Consider the following 13,877-nt stretch of genomic DNA (forward strand, 5'->3'; position numbering starts at 1 on the left):
CAGAGGGGGACCTCATCAATTGGGCGACGGACAACTGGGACACTGGGAAGTGTGAACTGGTCCCTGATTCTAGCCTGAACTGCGGTGAGGCAAACAAACGTTTTCTAATCATTTCTACTGAAATAAAACTAAACATTCTGTTTTAACTACATTTATCGTATCTGCAATTTCTGTAAGTATTGACAAGTAGTAGTATATTTTTGTCCTTCTCTGCCTCCCATAGTCAGTTACTGAATCACCAGGCCTCCTACCGCTGCCTCTTATCGCACCAGCAGACACAGTGGCAGCCTTTTGTTTGTGTCCTCAGATTAAATATTTACAGTTTGTCTTTTTGTCAGATATGCGAATAAAGAAATTGTTCTGTTATTGAACGGAAACATTAATCCCAAAGCTGCCGCGCTGATTTGTTCATAATCAAAGATCATTAAAATGACACAAAAATCTTTCAGCGACATCTCTACCCAAGATTTAAAAACAAAAGGACCTGGAAGTTACTGTATTTTAATATGTTGCGTTGATGTTTTCTTTGTACTTTTTTGTTTACATTAATTTTATAGTGCGTCATATTTTCTTTGGCTGTTTGGCAGAATGGTCTCTCTATGAGGTGCGACTGAGGTTTGCCATCATTTGTCATGTGAACAACTCAGAGTCCTACATAGCCAGAGAGATCGCACATCACTGGGTGAGAGCTTTCTGCTGTTCCACTCAGCGGACAGACTTGCATTGAGATAAATGATCTCATATTTTTTAAGGACATTTTAAACAATGTAAAAAACCTAAATAGTAACAAAGACTTGATTGCATTACATTTAAAGGTTTTTTATTATTATTATTTTTGCTGCTGCTTGTTGTCCCTGCAGATCAGAGAGGTGCTGCCAGCCAACATGTATTTAAACAGTGTGTTTGTGTTTGAGATAACCAGGTAGGAGTTTACCACGCCGACCAACATAACTCGCTGTATATTCTGTAATAAAACACAGATGACTGTCACTTTGTGTCACGTCATTTAAAACATATTTTGTAGTATATGACAGAGAAGGAACTGATGGTCTGGTCTCTTACGCAGATCCAGTCCAGAGGGCAGCCTTGTAAAAACATCACATGAAGGGAGGCTGGTAAGCAGGCCCATTAGACTGATAAATAACCCCGACCATACGAGACAGCCCAGATAAGCTGACTGCAGACATGGTTGTATTTCTGGTAGTTTTGCCATTACAATGAGGATACAAGAAACTGGTTTTTGAGGTTCAATTGCCATATGTCCCGTTCAAATCTCAGCCACAACTCTTTTACAATTAAATTTAAAAGGTCCTCAACCAGAAAACTAGAATTACTCAGTGACTGGTAAAAAAAAATGTATCGGCCTACATAAGAGTCTCAGATAGTTAACGGCTTTAGTAAACTCTAAGGTATGTATAATCTCTTTAAAAGGCTACATTAGAAATAAAAAGAGAAAAAGTATTATTTGAAGCATTATGCAGCAGTAAATATAATGTGTCTTTTATTCTTTAGATGCGGTGGGTCACCGAAAATATCAAAAGGTAACAAGGTTAAGGTTTTAACAGAGCATGGCATCAGCCTCTCTGTGCAGGATAAATCTGTCTGTGGTTTAACTGCTCATATATCAGATGTCCACGCTAAATCTACAACAAACAGACTTGGTTCATGATAGGGCGGCTATAAATGACTGGTGTAGAGGACAGTACATCACTAACTTCCATCTCCCTGTAGGTTTGACTGTGTGGTTCATGTAAGTGTCATCCCCAGCTGGGATGTTCCAGTGATGCAAAATGAGATTTACATTCACCTCAAGACGCCCTACAATCACCCCAATCTGTTGCTCCAGCTGCTGCCTGATGACACCAGCATACACACCACACCTATAGGTAGGAAGTAGTTCTAACTCTGCGGGTGTGTGCGAGAATTGACACCCACAGTAACCTTTTCTGTTTCTAGAGAACTTCTCTTCTGTTGTAACAAGTCCTCCTGATGTGGTGACAATGCCGTCTCCAACCTACCCGACAACCACAATATCACCTTTGACCTTCTCTCCATCCACCACCACCAGCACCAGAACCACAACCACCAGCACCATCACAAGTACCTCCACTGGTGCGGTCGCAGCTACCACAACCACAAGACCCACAAATGTCTCTGGTTAGTCGTACAAATGTTGTGCTGTTGTGCCTGAAGAAACAACTTCTTTCTTTAACCTCTGGGTGCTTTGTTTTATCTTGATCTTCCCTGCAGAGCTGTACTTTGAGGTCAAAGTAAACGTGTCCATAACAGGAGACTGTGACCCAGAGCAGACTGTTAATATCTGGGTAGGCCTCACAGAACAACACAAGTCTATAAACATTTTCACGTTTCATGCACGTTACTCCACAAAGTATGTGAACCACTCACTCAAAATAAAAACTAAAAATTTATATATATTCCTCTGCACCCTCACAGCTCAACTCAAGTCTGCCTGATGACATGATGATGGTGCTCAGTGTCCAGCTGCTCCCCAAAGCTAAGAGGTAAAGTCCAGTGCCACCAAATACTATCACAAACATATTTTTTTCAGAAAGGTCTCACAATCTTATTCTAATGTAAAAACTTTGAACATGGATCCGGCTTTCAGATATGTCCATAACCTGCTGACACACCACAGCACCTCTGATGGAGTAAGTAAACATGACATTGCACTCTGGCTCTGGTTACTGGCACTCTGAAAACTGTACAAACTGGGATTTGGATTTGTTGATATTCACCATCTTTAATTCTTGTGATTTTCTGACTAGTTATACCTATTGACTTTCTGCTGAAGTTCATTGGAAATGTCTTTTTAAACTTTCCATTAAAATTATGGCGAAACGGTTGATTGCCTTAAATTTAGTACTGACTGATTTAACTGAAGCTAAAACAGCAACAATTTCATTCATTATTTTCCAGGTGTTTGGATCCAGAGGATCAAGGTATCGAGGCTCTACATGTTTCCATTCATATCAAAAACTAATTCAAGTAAACATGAAATTGATCACAAAAAAATTGTGCCAATATAACAAGCTCCTTAACAGTGTATATATTTAGAAAATGTTTCCGTTTTAACTCGTAATTTCATAAGCTGCTGTGTGAATGTGTATTTCAATTGCTCAATATATTTTATCTCCTTTACATGCAAATGACCTTTATTGAGCACAGCTTGTCATTGTATGCAGTGAGAGGTGCATCTTCCAGGTTCGGGTTACCACGTCACTATTGGACACACGAGAAATGGAAAAGCAGATACGAGACCTACTACTGATTCCTTATAACAACGGCTCCACCACTATAGCAATCAGTGACATAAAGATAAGCCGCATATGTGAGTTTATTTCCCTGCAGTGATATAGATATGTTATTTTTTTTAATTCTTTCTATCTCAGTCTCTCTCTTTCTGTTGCTTACTCAGTGATATTAGAGTGCAAAGCAGAATCAGTGCAGACGAGGAGAGGCCTGTTTCACTGGCCTGCCACTTCAGGAGGAAAACAAGTGACTTTGCCCTGCCCAAAAAATCCTCTCCACTACGGCACTCGACAATGGTGAAAGATCAAGCATTTCTAGCACTTAATTACTCAGTGTTTATCTATATGTTTCTCTAATCTATCTTAATTTGACTGACTGGTAAACTATAGGGAATGGTAATCACACAACCCCAACCCCAAAAGTACACAAAATGGGTTTCTGTGTTAACCTTTGCTGATGCAAAGTCCTGACACTGAAGTACCGAGGCTGTGATGACCAGAGAGAAACACTGATGCTTGGTTGAAACCATGCTCTGGTTTCACACTGAAAAACCTTCAGTGTGATGTAACTCAATGTGGTGATTTCAGATGAATCAGATTTGTGATTCCTTTCTCTCTCGGAGGAAAGAGTTTCCTCTCAAGTGAACAAAGTGCTTCTCTCAGGATGAGCCTATTCAATACTTCAGTGTTAACTTCAATACCAAAGGCCCTCGGGATGGCTTAATTTGAAACCTGATGACTTACTTTTTCAACGTGGGCTCTTCCCATATTGCCAAACACACCTGAGAGGTGAAAGGTTGGGTATATTTCATAATAAGCACGTGGACTTGACCTGTCTGCTGTCACAAGTGGCCTAAAGACTTATTGATAATTCACATTTAGTCCCATTAAGAGAAAATTACATATAATTAGCCTCTTTACTCTGTTAACATAAATTGAACAGAAGAATAAATATGGGCTTATATCAGTATTGATTACATCCGTTGGGACATATTTACAGGGCTGTCTCACTCGGCTCTGGACCGTACCTGTGTTGATTCACCGTAGCAATAATCTTTAATGGCTGTTCATCATCTGTGCCGGAAGAGCATCAATCAGGAAGTCAGTGTCACTAATGAGTGCAGTTACTGATTTAGTGATTCCCAGATCAAACACCTCACAGCTGTTAAGGTTTTACAGTGTCCATCTCCTCACCACAATGTTCCACTTTCAATAAGTGCCTATATAAAAGGCAACCAGAGGCGTTTCATATTGGGAATAAAGGAAAAATAGCTTTTAATCAAATACAATGTTTTTAACCGTTTCTCTCACCTGTTTGTCTGACAGTAAGCTGTCCATTTGGACCCAGTGGATGTCCCCGGACCTGAAAGACTGTGCTCTTATGGTGCAAACTCTCTCTGATCTGGACCACATCGAAGTCAACGCAGGTCTGTCACACGCTTTCAGTTTTTCTGTCATGCTGCAACCGACAAAAATTTATTGATTCAGACCAAAACTTATGGCACAAAATATACATTTGCAGTAGCTAAAAAGTAAACAAATTGAGTTTATCGACAAGTTCGTATTTAACAAGTAAAACTTTTGGAAAATAACTGAGTGCTTTATAATAATATTCAATATTCCATTGCTAAAAAACGAGTAAAATGCTCAGAAGGTGCCAGCCAGTGTTGCACACATTTTGATTCCTTTTACATACATGACACCATCATGGACAATCATTTATCTCCAGACAATGCACTGGACGTGGTGGAGATGATTGAGAGTTTGCTGAGCAACCACTCCGCACTCAACTACCAAGAGATGGTCACAGTTCTCAACAAGCTGGAGGACATCATCAACCTCAGTGTGGTCACACCAAACCTGGGCAAAACTCTCATCAGCATCATCTCTGACATACTGGAGTCAGACAGCTACCTGGCACCCTTTACCAACACGTGAGGAAGGACAACGGAACTGACATCTGCTTCAATTTTTCAGTTTGACATGTTGACGAAACCTCCTCTTTCATCACTACAGCATCCTCAACATAACAGAGGCAGTGGGAGACCGGATGGTCGGCTACCAGGGCTCCTCCACCCTGATTGCCTCAGCTGTTGCTGTCTCAGTGGTGGATGTAGATCCTGGACAGTTCAACAGATTGACTTTCGGGGTGTCGTCTGACCACTCCGGAAAAAATCCTGAGGTTGGTAAATCAACAACAATGGACAAATACGACAAGAGTCTAAGTCCGCCAAGCATTTACTCTGAAGGGAAAAAAAAGGGGGCTAATATGTTTTGATTACTTTGGCCATTGACTTTAGATACTTACCATTATGTAACATTATGTATTATTCTCTGATCCTAAACACATTACTCAGTTAAAACTTTTAATATGAAAACAAAAACATACTAAATTGATATTAGCATTTAAAGATTACACAATTTCTTTTGGTTTGGTCAACAGCAGGAAAGTTTCCAGAAGGACCGCCGTCTGTAGTTAAATCTTACAAATTTATTCCTCCATATCACATTTTCCCCCCTTTATTTAAACTTCAGAAGCTTTGCGGTGAGAAAAATTATCATATTCCACAATATATTCTTAGTCATATATATTCTGTGTCATCTCGTTCCAGCTCTGCACTAAAGCAGGTTTTTAATTGACATCAATTTCTCAGTCCGAACATTATTTGCGTACGTAGCATGAGTTGAGCGTTAACAAATCAATATTCAGCAGATGGTTGTCAACTTGTAATTGCCACAAGAACTTGGTCTCCCAAAGCAGATTTGCAATTTCAGTGCAATGGCATTTAGGGAAAATTTCTATTTATTCTGTAAAGTTTTTAGTTTTAACACAAGGTTTCTTGCAGATTTTCATCAACAGCTATCCATTCAAAAGCACATTGGCTTTCATTTCCCTGCCATCAACACTGCAGCACAGGTTCCCACAAAACGGCCTGAACCAAAGCCCGCCAAGAATCCAGTTCCAGTTTTATGGCATCCCAATGCTCTTCAAGGTATTATTCTGTATGACACCATATCAGAGTCTATTCAATCTACACAAGAACCACAATGAAAAACATCTTCTTTTTTTTTTTAAACTGTGCACAAACACACTGATTAGATTAGTTACTTCCATGTTCATTATATCAGAACAACCAGAATGGTCAAACACTCAACACCTTTGTGGTGTCAGCCAGCGTGACCAACGCCACTTCTCCAATCAAAGATCTTGATGAGGACATCAAAGTGACGCTCCATCATCTCATACCCAACACAGTAAGACCCACTGCTTCTTTAAAAATTTGTTCATTTACACAAGAACATCATTTTCTTTGCAAAACTGCAACTGGAAACACGTCTGCTTTAACAGATGCATTAAATTTTTATCTGTTACAGGTTTATAAGGATGTACAATGTGTGTATTGGAACTTCAACAAAAACGGTAGGTCCTGACTTCGACTCCTTACTTTGGTCACACTTTTATGAACACTATAGAAACTGTGTGACTGAACGTCTGACTCATCTTCTAGATGGACATGGAGGCTGGGACGGTCATGGCTGCAGAAAGTACAACAGCAGCTCTGACTACACAACTTGCCTGTGCAATCATCTCACACACTTTGGTGTCCTTCTGGTAAAAAAAACAAAACAACATTTTCTTTTTTACTGTTGACTTTGAAAAACATTTTAACCTCAGAGAGATAGACACACTTCAGAGTATGTTAAGGTTTTGGATATAATGGTGCCAGTAGGAGCAGGAAAGTCAAAAGATTTTACCAGGAGAGGGCGCTCAAGACACAAAGAATAAAAAAAACTGATGGGTCAAACAAAGTTGGACACGAATTCATTACTTCTGACTTAATGTCTAATCTTTAATTGATATCAAACAACATTAATTTAAAATTGAGCATCTTACTGAGTATAATCTTTTGACAGACATCATTTAGATGAATTTTAATTGATCATTTTACAAAACTACAAAACATCATGACAATGAATTTTACAGGAAGAAAAGCGACACTTAAAATTACAATAACGTTGTTGATTTCCTATGTTTTAAATTCTGTCAAAAATAATCCCCATATCAATGCTAGAATCAACATGTTAACCTGTCTCAGTATTTTCCAGATGCCTTGTCAGTTGCTGCCTATTTGTTCTTCCCAAGATTGAAATATGGAGAAATGGATCAGAAATATAGGCTGTATCTTTTAAAAAGGCTACATCAATTTTATTGATGAGGAGTCTAAGTCAGTAGAGTTGCCTGCTGCAGTTTAACAGAAATAAGACCTATCAGACAGGGCCTGTTTTTTTTAACAAATGATTTCATGCCAGTAAGAAACATCAGACTCTACTTCCTTAGTCTTTGCTGCACAATTTTGTCTTTTAGACACAATATTGCTGGGAAGAGCCCATTATTTCAATGTTTCACTGAGAGAATCTAAAGATGCAGGGGCCTCATTTATAAAACTGTACATAGGATTGTTACTAAAAGTGTATGTACGCCCAAAAGCCATGGGTCAGAGTCTACCCGTGAAGCTTCTTTGGTTTCTTTGGATTTACATTTAGGATTATCGTGCTTGTCAGGTTGCTTAGGGGTGCGCATATTCTTCCGTCAAGTCTGTTTTTTATAGAGCACAACCTTTGCGTGGAAAGTGACGTACACCACATTTATAAATGAGGCCCCAGGTCTTTATTGCTAGTTTTTCCTCAGAAGCTTGGATGGGAGCCCCTACTTCTATTAATATAAATGACCTACAATGTGCTTTATTGATGTAGCTATTGGCGACACATTACAAACTACACACTCACATGTGTGCGTTTGTGTCCAGGATGTCTCCAGGACTGAGGTGGACTGGGCTAATGAGCAGATCCTCACCATTATCACCTATGTTGGCTGTGGACTCTCATCGCTGTTCTTGGGAGTCACTGTTCTCACTTACACAGTGTTCGAGTACTAAGTTTATAATTTTATAAATGCTTTCTGCTTGTATTGCATAGACTGTGTTTACATGTCATCTGTGAGTAGTGCTTAAAAGTCATATCAACAATTTCAGCAATAATGCGGATAGATTGAAACTAGCTGACACTCAGCTACCAATCTGTCTTTCTACAGATAAGAACTGATGATTGTGTAGATATGTCCCAAACTCAATGCAAATGTGTCTGACTGCATTTTCTACAAAGTACATTTTATCTTTCTGCTATAATTTAGTTTTTTTTTTTTTTTTTTTTAATAAATATTTAACTTTATTGAAGATAATGAAGACAATAATGGCTACTGGGTCAGTAGCCATTGTTTTCAGTGCACAGACAATAATGAAATTCATCATTTAGTTTGTTGTGCCATATTTTGTTTCATATTCTTTCAGCTTTAACTCAGCTTGCACTGGAAAAAATTACACTATGACATGTCTGACATATAATTCCTTTCTTAATGTAAATCTATAAATGTAAATCATTTCAATGTTTGAGTATATCAAGCATATAATTATAATTATATTGAAATTATGACAACAACATTATGCTATCTAGCTGCTGGATTGATATTTACAAAACTCAGTTAAGAAATTAAATTCAGACAAACTAACATATCACCAGCATCAACAGAAAGTCCCCCTTCTACTGGACTTAAATGACTGATGTTTCATAGTTTTAATGCCAAGTTCATGTCTCTCTGGCACAGCCACAAAGAGGCTACGTTTGTTGCACTTTTAGCAAGTCATAAACATGACACGTAACAAGTACATGCTGCTATGGCCAAAACATAACTTTCTCTCATTTACACAGTTTGCATTTTATTTTCTGTTTTACCTTTCATTTTCCCCTTGTGTCAGTAAGCTTCGTCGAGACTACCCCTCTCAGATCCTCATCAACCTCTCTTTGGCCTTGCTGGGTTTGAACCTCATGTTCCTGGTCAACTCCTGGTTGTCCTCCTGGGGTCTTTATCCTCTTTGTGTCACTGTGGCATCCGTGTTGCACTACTTCCTCCTGGCCTCATTCACCTGGATGGGATTAGAGGCTGTTAACATGTACTTTGCCCTTGTCAAAGTCTTTAACGTCTATGTGCCCTCATACATCCTTAAATTCTGCGCTTTGGGTTGGGGTGAGTATAACACGTCTAATGGGAGAGTGGTGGTGGCTGAGGAAATTACGATCAGACATATGCTGTAAAAGTGTTACACTCTTTCTCCAGGGCTCCCTCTAATGGTCTGCATTACAGTGCTCATCGTGAACAGAGAGGCCTACGGCAGTAACCTCTACGCAGATAGCCAGCCTGGGTTTGAGTCACTGGACAACTCTAACGACTTGTGAGTTCTGGCTTCCTTTTGCCTTCAGCATCATTATCTTTGAATACATTTTTAAAAACCCAGTCAGAGCTGAGACTAGAGGTTTAGAGAAATTTAATGCAAGTTTGTTGCTATCACACAAACCAATTGTGTGGGGCTTTTTCCAGATGACTTTGTAACATTCAAACTAGTTTGGAAGCCAATATTTGTCCAATATGAAGATTAAGCATTAAAAGTCTTAAACATGCCCAACATTTAAACTGTATTAATATATTTTAAAAAAAACATACATATGATGTTCATCCAGAAATCAGATTTCACCTTTTAGCTCACCTCATGTTTTCAGTTTGGTCTCAACAGTGCCCAACTGAGAGTCATTTAACATGACATGATATATCATCAAGTTTGTGCTTAACAGTTTCACTACTTTTTGTCTTTTTCACTGATTCAGTTTCATTTTCAATGCTTCCTTCTTCAGCTGTTGGCTGCAGGACAATGTGACATTTTACGTGTCGGTGATTGGCTATGCCATGCTGATCTTTCTTTTCAACACGGGGGTAAAAACTTTATGTCATTCATAAGTTTAAACTGTTAAAACACTGCCCTAGCCGTTCTCTGAATTTCTAATTGTAGTAGAAAGAACAGAAGGAATATCTGAAGAACTTATGAAGTAGCACTTATTGACAAAAATGCAAAGCAAAAAATCCATCATATTTCTTAGGACTCTTTGATACTAACTAAATCTCTTTGTTTTGATTTGTTTTGATTCTCCAATTCTTCTTTTCAATTTCTTTTATAGATTTTTGTGGTGGTTCTGATCCAAATTCGCAACATGCGAATCAATAGCCCAGCTGGAAGCCACAGTGGATTGATGCGAGACCTGAAGAGTGTCGCCAGTCTCACTCTGCTGCTTGGATTAACATGGACTGTTGGCTTCTTCACCTTTGGGCTGTCCAGAGTGGTTATGCTGTACCTATTCTCTGGACTCAACTCCCTGCAAGGTCTAAGTTTCATTTTTATACACGAGACAATTATTGAATGCTGCATTATACATGTCTCCAAATTTTAGCAGAGATAGCAGACCTAAAATACATTTGTTCCTAAGGTCCAGCATACCTCCAGGGTGTTTCACGACTTCTGGCTGATTAGGTTTGTGCTCAGGTTGGCTGTAATTTGTCTCACCATGGCAGGTGCAACAAATCAAACTGAAGAGTAAGGGAGACACAAATTAAACAGTGTTCACAGTGACACATCTTTAGGAAGTTCTAATCATCAATAAAAATAAATAAATAAAATCAATTACTGAAGTTGGTATAATATTGGTGCACAGCTGATTTATGGCATCCACCAGTTTTCACAAGTGGTCCTGACCAGTCCTCTCATTCATGGACAGTCTACCTGCCAAATTGTTTCACTTAACAAGTATAACACAATAATTCAAATGGATCTGAACGTTTGAACTGCCCTTCTTCATTTATTTCATTGAATAATTTGGCCACGCAGTTCATACTCTGTGACGAGCTATGGCACCTGGCTGGTGCTACGTTCATTTGAATAATAGGATTTGAAGCTCTCTGGTATAAAATCGTTTTCTGTGATGATTTTGTGAATGAAACTGTCACAAACCAAGCTTTATGTTAGGATGCCTTAAATCAAATGAAATCAAATCTCTTAAGTACTCACTTTCTCAAATAACAGTTAAGAGAAATTTGTGATAACCTAGCTGCTTAAAATGGTTAGTTAAAGTATAGTAACTAGGGATGAGCAAGTACACCACTATCTGTATTCATATGCGCATCTGTAGTTGTACTCGAAAGGGGCGGAACTTAAACTGGACATGGTTTTTACAAAAGTTGTATTTTTGGCCTGAAATTGACATGGGTTGATCAGAAGTTGCTATATTTATTTTACACCTCAATATATTTTTATTTACAGCAATTTGTATTACACCAAGCTAAGAAGAGCGAGCCAACTGGAAAGAAACCTGACCCGGCTTATCACACAAGCACCGCTTCTGTTACGAATCAAGTTTTTACTGCATAACCCCATAAAGTGGGGAACATTTGAAATGTTTGGGTCAAAAAAAAAAAGCTATTTTAAAATTATGATGTAGTGTGGATGTAGACCTCGACTGGTCTGTCTTATTGCTTTCTGCTTAAGTTGAGAGTGATGCAACAAACTTTTTACATCTCAAATTATTCCAGGACTAATCAATAGTATCTATACAGGAAACACCATGACCTGATCTGGTCCGCTGTGGCTCAAGTACTCACAATTCTGTATATTCCAGGTCTTTTCATCTTCCTCTTCCACTGTCTAATGAAGGAGAATGTCAGGAAACAGTGGAGGATTCACCTTTGCCTTGGACGTTTTCGACTTGAGGAGTACTCTGGTACAACAGCCACAAACATTTTTGATGGCCCTTTATCAATAAAGTCAATTAATTTCATTGAACCTTTTCCAGTAAATACTCAAATAATGCTTTTATCACCAATTATTTAGTGCTGTATTTCAAGTGAGGGAACGGCTTAAGTTCTGTGTCTTGTGTTGTCGTACAGAGTGGAGCAACTCAGCCTCAGCAGGAGTTTTGGCCAAACCCAGATTAAACCCTACAAGAGCATCAGTGCCATCGGTTCACTCTATCAAATCCAGCTCCACGGAAAGTACATCGGCTTCCTCCAATTCCAGCCAGAGAGATACCTCCTGCAAGAGACAAAATCTCGGTGAGGATATGCAGCATTGTCATTATCACGTTTATATCCCCACCAAACTCACATTAGACGATAAAAGGTGAACTAAAGGTTTAATGATAACACTTAACATAAAAATAAAAGCAGTCATAAAATGATTTTGGTGAAGTAGCAGATGAAGGTTGCGGCTTCAATTATAATCTTGAATGAGTTCAAGATCTTTTTACTGAGATATTTATTGTTCACTGGTCTATCATCAGCTGGCACTGAGTTTGTAATAAATTCCTCAATCCTCATCCATTTTAAGGCATTTAAGGTTGCCGTTTCATCATTCACCGAGGTATCATTCATGTTGTTTAGACCACCGATTTAGTCAGACTTCACAGTCACTCAGCTGCTTTACCACAGTGAATGTAACTGGATGCATTGATGAGCTGTTTTAAATGACACACAACTGCAAGATAACTTATTTCTTACAGGTTTCCTTGACAAACAACTAAATTGAAGTTTAACTTGTGATTCTAAGAATATGAAAAAATTACTAAATATTAGTTTTTCAACTCGACATGGTCTACTTGCCTTGCAGGTCTTTTTGTGACATCTCTGGCTCTCCCTCGAGCCCAGAGAAGCCCCTCAGATGCAGGGGGTCTACCTTCACTGGGGGGACTAAACCAGGACCCTGGCAGAGGGAATCGCATTTGTTGATCAAGAATAGCAAAGTTAAAGCAGCCATTTATGTTTGCATTTATATACAGGAATACAAATTGGAAAAATGTCAAGAAAAGCCTAAAAACAACAGCGCCAACAAAGATATTCATTATACCTGCAGGTTACAGATGGATTCAAGTAAAAGGAACCATTGTGCTCTAGCTTCATTAGATAATTTCAAAAGACAGTTGTTTCTTTGTTTTTACTAAATATTGTAAAAGAGCTTGTAATTATAAAGACATGAGTGGTTGCATCAGTTCCAAGGAGGAGTTGGTTGCCAAGCAACTGGTGAGTGGAGCCATGGTGACATTGAACCACGGTACCCACAGTTTTTATGAAAAAATAACATTTTAAATTCAAGATGACAAGTCTCACTGTATTTCTTACTTACCTACTTACCTACTACTAAAGCAAAGACAAGTAATTATTTTAAAATCGCTGGTGAAATTATAACCAGTTAATGTGTGTCTTTCTTGTGATGTCCTCTTTATAAAAAGTGTAATGGTTGTCATTTGTCTAAATCAATGTGTTATTTCCACAGAAACAATTTTAACAGCATCAAAGGGTTTAGTCAGTATACAATCACTGTTCACTTTATTAGATACAATCTGGTCGATATATTGCGACTAAGTACAACACTTATTCGATAAATTCTTGCCCCCCTCAAAAAAAAAAAAATCTAATCACAATTCTTCTTTATGCTTATTACTGGGGTCGAAGTGGGTAACATACTCCCAGTACTCCCAGGCCAAAGACATGCAGGTCTAGTTTAATTGGTGACTCTAAATTGCCCATTGACATGACAGTGAATGGTGCTTTGTCTCTGCACGTCAGCCCTGTGATAGATTGGGACCTGTCCAGGGTGTACCCACTCTCACCCAACGTCAGCTGGGATTAGATCTACACCTCCTGCGGCTCTGCATGAAAAAGCAGTATAGATAGTA

Source organism: Echeneis naucrates, chromosome 14 (genome assembly GCF_900963305.1).
Source record: "Echeneis naucrates chromosome 14, fEcheNa1.1, whole genome shotgun sequence".
Taxonomy (NCBI): Eukaryota; Metazoa; Chordata; class Actinopteri; order Carangiformes; family Echeneidae; genus Echeneis; species Echeneis naucrates.